Source organism: Fukomys damarensis, unplaced genomic scaffold (assembly GCF_012274545.1).
Source record: "Fukomys damarensis isolate Sample0158 unplaced genomic scaffold, DMR_v1.0_HiC HiC_scaffold_5, whole genome shotgun sequence".
NCBI classification, from domain to species: Eukaryota; Metazoa; Chordata; class Mammalia; order Rodentia; family Bathyergidae; genus Fukomys; species Fukomys damarensis.
The window spans coordinates 33432596-33447856 of NW_022900917.1; the positions used below are offsets into that span (position 1 = coordinate 33432596).

Sequence of the window (15261 nt, forward strand, 5' to 3'; positions counted from 1 at the left end):
CACACAATGGTTTCATGAAACTATGGACATTTCATTCCTTTGCATAGAAAAAATAATCAGCAACAGAGTTGTACAGAGTGACTTTGCTGTATCACATTTAGAGATGGCTGATACTGATAAAATGCAGGCCTCCTATGCACATCATCCATATAAATGACAGTAACTCCACAAACAAAAGGGAAAATATGACTCAGTGTTCAGGAAACTCTTCTTAATCAAAGATTCAGTATTCAGAGCTTTTATACACCCCTTCTTCTCATCCCTAAAATTTCTCCCCTTCCAGAGGGCTGCTTTTGTCTCTGGCTTCTATGAAAACTCTCTCTTGTGAAAAGAGAAGTTAACTATTTTTAGACAGCCAACCCCCAACCACATTTTCGCTTGGATGATCAAAAGAACTCAAACTGTGCTGAAAAAAGAGGCGTCTGTATACAATGTGGTTACCCATCCGAAGTATTTTCTTTGGCGATAAAGGCTTACAGAATTTGTCTAGGCTAGAAATCTCTGGAATTCCACTTATTGGGAAAAAATTTCCCTGGCCTTTTAAAGTCCTAGAAAAAGTGATTGGTCTACAATTTTCGACAGTCTGCCTGCAATTATGACATAAGCCTCAATGTGTCCTTTATAATTTTGAGTAATACATTAACAGAAACAAGCAAATAAAATTTAAAACAAGTTTAACCTCTAAAGTCTAAGTAAATATTTAACCTAGAATTTACAATCCATAGGTGGTTCTACCTCAAAATTTTAATGTGCAATATTTGTCATGAAACAGCAATGTGCTGAATGAATGAAAGAATCAATCGACAAAGATTAGCAGAGTGATGATTAGAAGAGCAGTCAATTAAGTCAAAGCCTCCCTTATCTGGAACCAACTTTCCAACTTGTGCTGTCAGATTTTTTATTTTTTTGACATGGGTGTCCCTTCTTAAAATGCCTTCCATACCATTTTCTGACAGTTGGAAACCTTTCTACCCTTCGAGTTGATCGGAAAGCTACTTTGACTAAGTGAAAAATACTCACATTACAGATTTAGATAAATCTAGTTTTAAATAGAAGATCAGCCACTTTCAAAATCCATGAGCTTCAGTAAGTTTTTACCTTTACAGTTTTATATAGGAAATTCAGATAACTACCATTTTAACTTTATATGCTTATTTGAAGAGTAACATAAATAAAATTGAAAATGGCAAAGTGGGTTTTCAATAGGTATTAGTTTAACATTTTGTACATTGGTACCTACTTTGTGACATCTTCCTTGAGCACCACATCTTCAAGGCATAGTGCAATGGTTTTTGTATATTCGTGCTACATAATGTTTGGGTTCCTTGTGTGGAGGTGGTACACGTACATAATACATCCCCATTCTTTTTCTTCATCCCTTGTCCACTCCCTCTCTCCAGCCTCCCTTCATCTCTTCATTCCCTTCCCCTTTGAAATAATCTATCTTCTTACTTCCTATTATCTGTCATGTATTTTGCTCTTTATTTTTACTCTGGATTTCTCACATAAGAGAAAGCATGCAATATTTAAGCTTGTGTGTCACTTAAGCTTAATACTAAGTTTGATTTATGTCACTTAACAATATGGTGCCAAGGTCATCTTCCAACAAAGAGGGCAAACATTATGTACTACACACATATATGAATAAAGTAAAGCTCTTAAAAATAATAATTAATCAAGTCACAGTCTGGTGGAGGAGTCAGTGATACAAATGCATTTATAATTTTGGAAGTTTCCCAGGTGTTTCCAATGTGCATACAATTTCAAGATCGTGACATTAGTGTTTCCGAAACTGCTTGATCATAACAATAACCTCAAATGCCTATTAAATAATTAAAAGATCCTGTGCTTCAGACCTAAGAATCTGAATCTTCAAGATAAAGACATATGATCCAGTGATGATAGCACATTCCTGTAATCCCAGCACAGTGTAAGATTAAGGTAGGATGAATGAAATCTCAAGCCCAACCTGAGAAACTCGGCAATTTGGAGGTTTGTAACAGTGCAAATGCCCTGGTCATAATTCCTAGTATCAAAGAGAGAGAGGAAGAGAAGAAAAGGGAAAGAGAGAGATGAAGCTGATTATTTAATATGATCAGGCTGAGTTGGAAGTATGGTATCAGCAAATTGGATCAGCTTTTATTTTGGAGTTTTAATTTATGAGCTCTTTTTTCAGTGCAGGACAATATCTCTTTCAATTTTTTACTTCCTAACGTACTGCTTGTTCATAGTGACTGTGTAATAAATGTTTGTAATTGAAGAAAACTGCAGTAATATTATAAATTCCTAACTGAAAAACTTCTAATGGGTATCAAAAGGTGGAAGCAGAATTTCGTGACCCAAAGTACAAACAGTTGTACATAGCTTGAGCACTAACTGTGTTGGCATCAGTCTCAGCTTTGCTGCTACTGAACTTCAGGACCTTGGAAAGCCACTTAGCTTTTCTGCGCCTCAGTTCCCTTATACCTAGGTCTAATGTCCATAGATTAGATCGGTTCTCTATTGTTTATTCTTCTTGAATGCCAGCAGAGGCCCAAATTTTATTAAATTTTATTAAATATGCATGAGGAGAAAGGCGAACATACATTTTCCTGGTTTAAAGTGCCTCTTAATCATTCTTCCTGGAAACAATTCCATCACGTTTGTGTAACCAGACATTCAGACATCATGTTGCTGTCCTGCCTTTGCCTTCCTGCTGGGTAGCTGCTTCCTTCACTGCACTCTGCTACCCACACATATGTCCATGCTTATTTTTATTCAGGGACTTCTCTCTCACTGTCTGGCTTGTGAATTATGTGTCTGCTTCCTGTTTCCTGCCAGAATGCTCACTCCTCACCAGTCAGTCATTTTTCATCAGTAAAGATATACGATCATCACGCTCACTGGTAATCCTCCTGCCATGCCAAATGAAAAACATATTTCTGTTGCTGTAGTTAACTACGTCTCCTCTCTCTTTTTAGCCAATCTGGCTTTAAGAAGAAAATGAACTGATCAAGAGAATTGATGTAAGTTAGTCCACCCCAGCTCTTCTTATTCACAGATTATAACAAAATCCATATAAAAGATAGAATAATTACTTATCAATTATTATTTTATTTTTATGAAATACACATAAGAAAAAACATTCTAACATAAAAAACACTTGATCTCAATAAACCTAACACCATGTACATAAGGGAAAATGTATGTACTAGTAAGTATATTTTTATAGTCATGTGATATTAAAATTATTATGGTTTCCATGTACACTTAAAGATTTAATTTTTAACAATAAGTGTAAAATGGATAAAAAGAAATAATAATCAGCATATAAGTAACACCTGATATCAAAATACTTTACAAGAAAAATATTATCATGGTATACGCCTTGAATAAAGTGCTGCCTTTATGGAAAATGTCATTTTTAAGGTGAACAAAGAAGAACTAAAATTTAGCCTGTGAATCTAATTTGGTTTTTATACCAACACCTACTTTATTTGAGCAATTGAAGATCTGAATGTGAGGAAAAAGTTGAAGTCTGTGGTGATTCTGTAAGACATTCACCTATTCACAACAACAAGTCATATAGCACCACAGAATAGATGGGAATATTTTACAGTGGTTCTGCTTCTGAATTGGGGTGAAAAGCACTGAAAGATTTTTCAGTAAGACATCTGAACTTTGAGAGCTGACTTAAGCTTTCATAAAACAATAAATGTCAATGCTGTTAGACATTCTAAGATCAAATAGGTAATGAAGAGCAAAGACTCTCATTCAAGTTTTTGAAATGTGTTGAGCACTGACTTTACAGGTATGGCAGCAGAAGACACAGAGATAACTGATCCAACACAGGATCCTGAAACACATGTTGTAACAAACCCAGGAACTGCACATTCATGTGAGTGCTGTTTCTCATGGTGATCACTCTGAGCAAATATATATTTTATGTAATTCTTATTGCTCAAAAGAATTTTTCAATATTTTCTGTTATAGGTATGCATCTTCCATATGACAAGCCTGCCTGTTTGTGAGGAGTCCTAATTTTTATCTGATTTTGATAAGATGTTTTTGTTGTTGTTGTTGTCGCTGGTGGTGGTGGTGTGTTTACGTGTGTGTGTGTGTGTGGAAAGTGGATAAGAACAAAGAATTTGAGACAAAATTATCAGAGTTTAAGTCCCAGCTCTGCCAATTGTTGTTTATACATTTCTGACCATATGATTTAATTTATTTATACTTAGACTTCCTACTCTATAAGTCTATTCATAGTTCTTAAAGAGGTTGTGATTATTTCTATATTAATATGTATGTATAATATTCCCATGTATATATGACATACTACATATATTTGCTTTTATAATTCTAATACAATATCCTCTTTACATTTTTATTGAAGAGATTCTCTGGAGTTATTCTTTGTTTGTAAATAGCACTTTTAACCATAGATATATTTTTAAATATGGCAAAATCATTGGAAGTAATAACTGTCAATAAAGTTCTGATATTATAATCTCAGTGTGAATAGTGATTATTGACTGATAAATCTTGCAAATTTGCTATAGAATTACTTAGTATGGCTTTTAATTTTGATATAAATCTAAGAGAAAATATTTACATTACATTGAAACTCTTATGTAAGTTTGTAGCTACTCTGTCCACTGTCTTCTTTTAATGTTGCTCATTAACATTTTATAAATTCTGTGGTCTTCTTATTCACAGGTATTTTGTAAATTTTACTGCTATTTATTTTTTTCCATAATATTTTCTAACAAAGCATTGCTGATATATCAGGTTGGTGTCCCCAAAGACAAATGTTCAGAAAAGTATTCATGCGCAAGTAACTTATTAAAGGAATCTTCCCAAAAAACACCAGGGAGTGAGGAGGATGGCAAGGAAGGATTCAAAGGAAAGGAAGAGCACAATCTTAGACAAGGCCCTGCCAGGGGTAGGTTCTACCTGGACCCCACAAAGAACTACAAAATGTAAGCCAAGACTCATGGAAAAGAAGCTAAAGCTTTTCTACTTCCATTTGTGAAATTTGGTGATAAATGGAGATATTGGGAAATAGAAATCCACCTGCTCTTCTGGATGTTTATTCAAAGAAAATAGCACCAATACCCCGAAGGGTGTAGAATAGAAACAACATATGTCACAAATGCTGGTGATTAGAAGAAAACTCACAAGAAAGCCATTGCGTGTAAAAACAATAAAAAATAAAGATTTGAGAGACTCTTGGCGGACTATCAACACTGTTCACTTTTCCCCCTAACCTTTTACGTCTCAAATCCATACTCATCATGTATTAAGTCTCCTCCATCCTGGAACGGATTATTTAAAATGGTGGCTGGTTACAGTTTCTACAAAAAAAAAAAAAAAAAAAAAAAAAAAAAAATTCAAATCTGGAACTAAAGCTGCAAGCGAAATTATGACCTGACGAAGCATGAAGTAGTGAAGACGTCTTAAAGACCCATCACCTCAGTTCCAACAAAAGCTGGGAAGCAATCAATGGGACGTGACTGGCCTCACTGCGTTGTCTTTGGGGCCTTTCACGCTGGCATTCCTTCATGCAGCTGCCCCAGTGGAGCTTGATGCAGTTCAGTACATTCAACATTCTACCTAAAAACCTGGAAGGGAGGGAAAGTTTCAGCAGCTCCCACTTAGCCTTTCTGTTCCTGAATCAGAAAGCCAGCGCAGGGGCTTTGCCAGATGTCGTGTGCATCCATTTCGATTATACATTCAGAATGAGAGGATAACCACACATTGAGTCCGTGGACGTCATGGGCACTGAGTGACTAAACGGTACGTAAATCCATTTATTATTTCCTTATTTTTGAATTCCACATTGGTATTTCGAATCTGCAGGGCTTTTTGCCCACTCTTGTCCACTGCATAATTACCCTAAACTTGAGATACCATTTTCTTTCTGAAGTGCTTCACTGTACAGAGAAGCACCTGTCCCATACCACAGTTTTCCTTATTATTGCAGCCATAAGAGCCGCCATTTAGGCCTCTAAACGTTACCTTTTCAGGGTGCTTTATCACTAGAGACTAAGTTTGCTAATCAAGTACTACTCTACACCATGCTATGATTGATGTGGATCTGCTTCTTCTAAGCAGGGATCCTAATACTGCATTCAAGGTTAATTCAAATAAAAAACATAAACCAATCCCCCAAGACAATGCAAATGTGTGAAAAGTCAAACATGTACTAGGAGAAACTATTTGAAATGAATTTAACTATAAATGATTAATATCTAGCATAAAAAATTCTACAATTTGTGAGGGAAATGCCGATGACATGAGACAGTAAACAATGGTACATTAACTTCCAGTTGCACACAATGAAATGATAAATATGCAGTAACCTGATTCATTCAGCACTTAATCTTCTAGCGTTGGTTCTTTTCATTCTCATTTTTGCCTCAAAACATGATTCATTGTTATTAAGATAAGGGGAAAAGACGAGAGCCAAGGCCTGTCATGTAAAGGTACAAGATCCCAATAATGAATGTAATTGTGCTGTATACCTAAAATGTACCAATAAACTCAATTAAAGGAAAAAGAAAGATATAGGAATGCTTCGTTTGGTAAATATCTCCAGGGTATATTTTCTTCTTGCCATCTTTTTATACCTGTAAATTGTCTAAATTCCATAGAGCAGGTATCTGTAAATACAATCTGCCAATCTATTTTCACTAGTGGGAATGACTTATTTTTATTTATTATGATTACTGATACATTTGGGATGTTTTCTACAATGTAATTTTATGCTCACTGGTTGTCTTGCTCTTATAGCCTTTATTTTCCTTTTTATAACTTCTTTAAGGTTGACTTTTTTCTCTTTTTCTGCCCCATATTCTTTCAGAATTTACATACCCTACTTCTATTTTCCATGGTTACTCTGAACATTTCAGTATTCAAATTAAAGCCAAATATTTTCTCCCTTTTCCAACATTAAAAGAGATCTTGTAACATTTGCCATTAGTCAACTTTGTCTCTTTCATGCTATCGCTGTGAAGGATTCTGTACCTAAATTATGTATTTATTCCTAAATATAGACATTATTATTTAGTGTTTAATATATTCTTACTACATACTTAACGTGTGTTTTTTCCCCCCTATTAAGATATCACACTTTAAACTCTGGCTAAGGTAATTTCCAATCCTTCTGAACTGTGTATGTCCTCTACAAAATCCTTGAGTGGTCTTCATGATAAACTCAAATATTCTTTTATCCTCATATTTTTCACCTTTGTACTTGAAAGGTGAAAATAATAGTTATTTTCTTCACCGCTTTAGTAGTACTCCTCCACTTAATTGTTAAAATATTTTCTATTGAAAGTATTCATTGATAGATTCTTTTTCTATTGTTTTCGAATATCTCTTTATCTTTGGTATTCTGTTAGGAATTCTGTCGGATATTTAGGTATTGATTTTAGCTTCATTTTTATCTGCTCAAAATTCATTTATGCTTCTTGAGGACAAGAATTTATGCCTTTAAGAAATTATGGAAAACCTTAGGCTCTATCTCTTTAAATAATTCCTTTTCTTTGTCTTAGTTCTCCTTTAAAACTCCTTTTAGACACTTTCACTTGTATTGTTCATTACAAATCCTTTGGGTTTTTGTAATGTATATGCTGGTTTCTCATATTTTCTATTTTGAACTTATTTTCACTCATTGTGGCTAAAATTTTGTGTATTTTAATTTTTATTGTAAATTTACATTTAGAGGATTTTTCTCTGTGGAATTTTCACCTAGCTGAGATAAGATAATTCCATTTTCAGAGGATTTACATTTTTCTCCCCATGTAAATTAGCATCTTCTTATTTCATGCTGTTGATTTTATTCTTTCTTTCTGTTATATTTTACTTGACTTTTGCTATGCATATTTTGTTTGTTTGTTCACATCTCAGCTTGTGGTCCCCCAACCCACACAAGTTGTATAAATTTGAACTTCAAGCTGATGTGGTTCCCCATCTGCGGTGGAAATTTTGTTAGTTTATTTACTGAACATATTAGCCAAATGTCTTCTACCTTTATTCACAAAAAGTGTTTCTGTGGTGGTGGTAGTCCTTTCTGGTTCCCCCCCCCATTTACTTTTTCAGTAATACTTTAGCCCTTTTCATTTTTTTACCAAGAGCTTCATTTTCAACCGCTTTGTCCTTGCTTAAGTTCAAAGCCTGGTCTCCTGAGGATGCTTCCTGTTCTTATGGAACTATTGTGCATGCAGTTATAGATTTCAGCTCTATTTCCCAATCAGTTTTCTAACTCATTATTTTTTACCTTTAAAGATACCCTTATGTTATAATGGAGACATTCAAAATCATTGATTATATTTAATCCTCATGAAAATGTACATTGTGGTGTTGCTTTCCAAGGTCATATATTCTGCCCTATCAGAAATAGGAAGCCCGGAATTTTAATCCTAATTTTGTTTTTGTTTCAGAAGTTCCTTAGAGGATGATTTTTAATTTCTAAAAACTTGTGAGTAATACTGAATTTTATTGATGTGTTATTGTAAAAAATACAGGAATATTTCCCAATGGGAGAATTTATTGGTATTTCGTTTGCGCTATACAATATTGTGAATGTGGATATTTTTAAAAGAAAATGATAAGCATGAAATGTTTTATGGGAGAAATGTATATTTTACTCTTAATAATTAAGCCTCTTAGAGTATTCTCTCTAAATAATGACAAATCACTTGCCAAAAATTGAAAATGGCAATGCCAGGAACCTCCCCAAATCGCATTGTTTTACTTCCTCTTATTTTTTGTGTACTAGTTTCAGCTCTATTAATGTTAACCATGCGATTTTCTAATTGGGGTATGGTACTATACATCTTGGGTATGTATAGTTATTTAATTTTCCTCTGTATACTAGTTGTGTTCCATATACTAGTTATATATTTTGGAAATTTATTTCGGTGAATATTATAAATCACATTCTTTTATTTAGTTATTGTTTGTTGCATTCATTTTGATTGTTCTTTTATCATTTATGCTTTTTGCTGTTTGTGTGACTATTTAAATATTTTGGAGTGGCCATACTTTAATCCTTGTATTTTCAGTGCTGTTCTGAACAGCACTATATTCATACTCTGTTTATTTTGTGTTTTCTGTTTCCTTTTACTTGTATTTTCCTATATAATTATTTTGTTTGTTTAATTTCATGAGAGGCTTAGAAACTATTGATATGTTTCTATTTATTAACTGAAATTAACATTTTAAAAATACAACGTAACATATATATCTAAAATATACTACAGCAATGCTGAAGTGTTATCCATTGACTTCTTCCTCTCCTTTGGCCACCAACTTTCGCCTACTGATTAGTTTTAATGAAATAGAATCTGAAGTCTTATGTGTAATGTCTTATGCCTAAATACATGACATTCATTTCCTCCATTCTGTCAGCTCTGTGCTTCATTTGAACTATGCATGCAAGAGGAAGAACCTGTAGCCTCTAATTCTACCAGTGGAGAAGAGAGAAGTATGCTCAAAAAGAGAAAAGCAAGCCAGTGGAAGGCTCCTTAAGTGCAATAAGACTACTTTGTGTCCATTGTTCACTTGATTTACTGAATGGAAATATTTTATTCCTCATTCCCAGATTTCCATATTCAGGTTTATTTCTGAATCTGACTCTTGCTCTTTATAAGAATAGTCAGGTGGCTCAGACTCAAGTCTGGGTACAAACAGCACAGAAGAAAAATTCCTTAGCTTAAAATCAGTTCACATAAATCCATTGAAAACCTACTGAATAGCCCTGTTTTGACTTCTATGGACCTGTACTGTGGTTTTAAATGACATCTAATTTTGTGAATGATATTAATTAAAACCCTTAATGAAACTCATATATTTATCCATTTAAGACATGGTGAAGATACTGTTAATCATATTGTACAGTTAGGTTGTCATTTGTACATTTAGACTTAACTTAGGTTTCAAACCTATCTTTTTCCTAAGAAATGCAACTTTAAATCCTATTGTCATGATCTGTCCTAATCCCTAAAATTAGGCCAATGTCTTGTAAATCAGGGTCAGGAACTTCATTCTGCTTTAGTATGGCTACATCCTTACCAACAGGCCTGCACTCTGTCTAGTCCTCTGTAATGCACATGGGCATTAGGAGATACCAAATCCCTAAACCCCAGATCCTGTGATAGAATGACGTCTATCTCATGCTAGAGACACTGCCCTGGACTAAGTGCTTTGTAATCAGTACTTTTCAGACACCTACTCTCCATATACCACTTGAGTATTGACTTTACCAACATTGGTATCAGGACCAGCTCATTTCCTTCCGATTGTCCACTACAGAGGTTTGCCTAGATATCATGTCACACCGCAGTGAGCCTCTGTATCCCAAAGAACCTATATTTCTAAACCCAATCTATCTTATCATCATCCTCCAAGCCCTGTGTTACATTTTTTACCAAAAACAAAGGCAATTCTCGATTAGGTATAATTCCCTATGGATGACTAAAGTTTATGCAATCACTACGAATATTTGCAAAGTATTCTCTGAATATGCCGCAGTATATGAGAGCAAAGGTTTGGGGGGATTATTCATAGTTATCTGATACTAATATCCATTTTGTTAAAATTGAGATAGTGCCTACTACAATTTTACAAGCAAGGGCTGGAGATTTAGCTCAGTGGTTCCGCTGCCTGCCTCACAAGCATAAGGTCCCAAGTTAGATACCCGGTGCCCAAAAAAAAAAAAAAAAAAAAAAGGCATCAGTTTTACAAGCAATTTTATATCCTTTTCACATTGTAAAAAATAGGTATTATTGAACATCTGCTATTTATTTTCTTCTAATCATCTTCAGAGAGTAAACTATGAGTGATTATTCTTCTACCACTAAGTTTGGCAAAGAAGCAGGAAGAACAGAAATATCTGCACTTCTTTTCTGTGCCTCTAAGTAAACTTTAACAATCTTTGTACAAGACTTTTCTAGAAAATAGAAACTTATTATTAAAATACTGGTATTTTTATTACGTCATGAAATAGCTATAAAACCCAGAAAAGATTTTAAGAAACTCACTCTATAGAGTTATTTATAGAACTCTCTATATAATTCTTGTATTTTAAAAGTATGACTTGAAAATTTCTAATTGGAATCTAATCATAGAAGGCCAAAACCATCTAACCCTTTGAGCCATCTGTTTTGATTGTGAAGATTATTTTCATCTTCCTGAATTATTAGGTCATTTGTTTGAATGTATGTGCTGACTTTGCACAGTTACTTGTGTTATCGGTGAGCATGCGTCGCGTGCCTGGAAGACCCTTCCCTCAGCTCTCCACACGTGCCATCTCACTGCACCGCCCTCACACACCAAGGCAAGCTCATGGCACTATTTTGTAGATGAGAAAACTGAGGTTCAGGTAGCTCTCTGAGGCATCTCACTGTCAAATACACTTCCAGTATAGGCATTCTGGATGAGTAGGTGGGGGAATACTATTATTAGCATGGAAATGTTGACCCAGAGAATATTGCTATTGCAAAAAGTATTTTATTTTATTGAAACAGATAAAGTGTTATACACTTCTATTTTTATAATATACATTATTAATAAATAACAATTCATAGGCAAGTCAAACTTCAGGCTCCATCAGTAAGCTACAGGATCCATAATTGTCACTACCATGCTTCAAAAAATTACCAGGATAGACATGTGAGTCTGTCCTATTCAATCACTTGGAGTGATATTTCTTTACAATGTCTTCCCCAGACTCGAGTTTTGAATTTTGAAGTGCTGCAGCTCATTAAAAGTAGCAATACTTATGTACATTTCCTCAGTTTTGTTTTGTTTTGTTTTTTAGGGATGCAAACCATTGACCAGTAAGGGAAGTTAAAATTAATGTTCACAGTGCTTTCTCCTTTGGGAAGGATACTTTCTACAGAATGCATTATTCATTTGGGAGGTTATAATAAAGCTGGGACATTTAAGTAAAATATATTCACAGTTATTAAATTTGAAATACAAATATAAAAACATACAAACACTACCCATATGTAGTCTTCTGAAGAAAAATTTTAAATCATCTTAGCTTTAAACCTTATGTTCATATATTTTCAACATTAATGAAGAGTTGTTTATTTTTAAATTAATGAATAAACCCTATTTCATATGATATGCCATTAAAGGCGGCAGCAGAAACAAGATTCAGAATTTATTTTATTGTATTATTTTGTTTGCTTTTCGTATCTCTCTGCTTTTCCTTAAGAATCTGTTTTCTAAAACATTTTTTCAGGCAGTGTCTGCCCCCTGTGGTAAGCTGAAGAGACAGCAATCCCATAGGCCCAGGATGTGAGTGTGAAGCACCGCGTAAAGCCAGTCACGTGGCTCCCTTACATGTGGCAGGGACCGGGAGGACAAGGAGGGACAATAACACGTGGGATGCCCCATGCTTCTACGGGATCCACAGCATTGCAGGCCCTCCCTGTATCATCTTCCTGGGCATCCCTGAGGACATCTGGAAAATCATTGGCCCAAGGAACAGTCACACTGAGGAAAGAGGCCTGAGAGACCGTATTGTTGCTTAAATTTCTTAAGCAAGAAGGGAACTGTCCTCACATGGCTAAATGAAGACCAGGCTCAGTTGGTCAGTTAAATAAATTGTGCTTTGAGGAAAAATACAAATGATAATGTAACTTCTCTATATTTAATATGTTACTTTATTAACAAACAGCTTTTTAAGTATCCACAAAGAGATATATAGCTAGTTAAAATACAAAGTTATGCAAGCATCAAACCGAATGTTTTGTATTTGTCTGAAATGGTGATGTTCAAGCACTATTTTTATCAAAACGTTTTGTCAGCACACTGAATATGCTTGTAAGCAGTTTGTGGAGAATAAGAGGTTAAAGAAAGTGAAAAAGAACGAATTTATCAGCACTGATTCTGGATGAATCTATGTCATCTTTATTAATTTTTTATAATTCATTTTTCCTCTGAAAGAACATTCTAGTAACTGTGGTAGTGTTTCTATTCAGAAATGGGAATTAAAATAGCTGATTTTAACTAGATGTGATGGGAAGAAGTAGGCCAGCTCCCAGGCATAATAAGCAGCAATGGAAGACAGTATGTCACCCAGAGGCTCACTCATGTGCCACGTGGTCTTGGGTAATTGGTTTAACCTCTGTGCACAATTCCCCTAGCCACAAAATAGGGTTGATTATATTACTAAGTGAGAAAACTCGGGGTACAGAGGCAATGCATAACCACAGAGCTCTTTCAAGAACTGTGTTTCCCCAGAACTGTCCTACGAAAGTAAGAGTTCTTAGTTAAAGAAAAAAAAAAAAAAAAAAAAAAAATGCGTGTGTGTGGAGAGGGCAACATGAAAAAAACTTTTGAAGTGATGGATAAGTTTATTGCCTTGATCGTGCTGACAATATCACAGATACAGGTGTATGTCCAAACTAAAATTCATGATTTTTAATGTATCAATTATATTTCAGTCAATCTAAAGAGAGAGACAGAAAGACAGAAACAGGAATAGAGAGAGACCCAGCAAGCTATAAGGAGATGTAGTCTGGGCTTAATTTGTTATTCAAAAGGATTGTTCTGTCTAAGACTGATCCATCAGAAATGGGGAGCGACAACTCCTTAGGAACTTGCTCTGACCCCACACACACACACAAAAAAAAACAGTTGGACAATTTCCTTGCTTGCATCCTACCCACATTATATTTATAGAAAAATATTTGACAAATTTGATTCTCTAAAGGAGAAAATAAAATCATAGATGAAGGAAAAAAATCATCTGACAAATTTAACCCTTCCTTTTGTCATACCTATGTAAGGCAATGTGCATCCCAAACACGAAAGATATCAAGGATTCAAGAATTTGCAGACCCATAATGATACATAAGGTCCTAATGATATAATTGACAATGTGAAATAGGAAGAAAAGGGCTAAAGGTGTAGGGGAAGCAAGTAGGATAGGGGACAGGTAATAAGGGAAAAAATATAAGAAAATGGAAATAAAGTATTTGTAAATAGAGAAGGGAGTGGAGGTGAAGGTAGGGCAGAGACAAGGGGAAAAAAATGAGAACCAAGACCTGTCATGAAAAGGTACAAGATCCCAATGATGAATGTAATTGTACTGTATACCTAAAATGTACCAATAAACTCAAAGAGAGAAATATCCTTCTTAAATAAACTATTTGATCATGAAGTCTAGCCAGTCAAATAATAGATCAAAATGAAGAAATAGAGAATGGAGAAGATGTAGTGAATATTGAATTTATTCTCAGATTACAGAAAAAAATAAATTCATAATTTTAATAAGATACAAGTACAATTTAAGACAAACTAGGTTCTAAAAGGGAAGAGTTGCTATCATTACATTTTCAAGGAACAGAATCAGGCAATACTACTCTTAAATTAAAATATTAAAAAGTAGAACTAAAATAACACAAAAACTCGAAGACAAAGTTAGAAAAAGACAAAAGTATAGACAATTATTTAAGAACCATAAATTAAAATGAAGTGGCATGTATAGTAAGAAATGATTTTAGTCACCTTATATTCAAAAGACCATTTAATATGTGAGCCCATAACCACCATGACACCGAGTCAATTAACATGTCATTGTCAACAATAAAATGTAAAGAAATGCCACTTATTTATTGCAGCCTTATTTTCTTTTAGACAGCAGATTTGGGGGCTCCCTCTGGTGGATGAATGTAATATAATTTTCATATTTGCACTGCAAACATTTTAAATCAAATAAAAACCTATAATCTATATTGAAATACCTTCCTCTGGAATGTGAAATCTTGGTGCCCATCATGGGCTGGTGATGGTGATGAGGCTGAGAGTGATGATGACGATGAAGGTGGTAAAATAGATTCTATTCAAACCTTTGACTGAGTGCCACATTCACAGGTGATGTGATCAAAAGGATCTGGCAAAAACAAGCAGAACGAGGACCATGTGAATATTGCAAAGTGTAACAAGTTTTTTGAGACAGGGTCTCACTATGTAGTTGAGACTGATCTGGAGCTCACTATGTGGACCAGGCTGGTCTCGAACTCCCAGCGATCCTCCTGCCTCAACCTCCCGAGTGCTGGAATTACAGGCGTGAGCCACTATGCCCAGGTGTAATGAGTTTTGACACTGGTGCCTTCCCTCCAGAGCAGTCACCCAAGCTGCAGTTGAAATCCTTTGAGCCTAGCTGGGGCAGTGAAGGAGTGCTGCACCAGAACGCAGGGAGCAGAGCTCGGGAGCAGGGGTACTGGGCCACAAGCCCATGGACAGCACTCCAGGCCCAGC

At 35.0% G+C, this 15261-nt stretch overlaps 1 long non-coding RNA gene across 5 annotated transcripts in view; it reads right to left on the reverse strand.

Moving 5' to 3' along the window:
- Positions 1-15261, reverse strand: part of LOC104853356 — a 77766-nt gene that overhangs the window by 6998 nt on the left and 55507 nt on the right. For 2 of the 5 annotated variants that reach the window (XR_777765.3, XR_777767.3), the window contains exon 3: positions 14385-14893. This is a non-coding gene — a long non-coding RNA (uncharacterized LOC104853356). Of the gene's footprint in view, positions 1-14382; positions 14894-15261 lie in introns of those variants that run through there. The other 3 variants (XR_002024942.2, XR_002024941.2, XR_777766.3) reach the window with 3 other exon arrangements.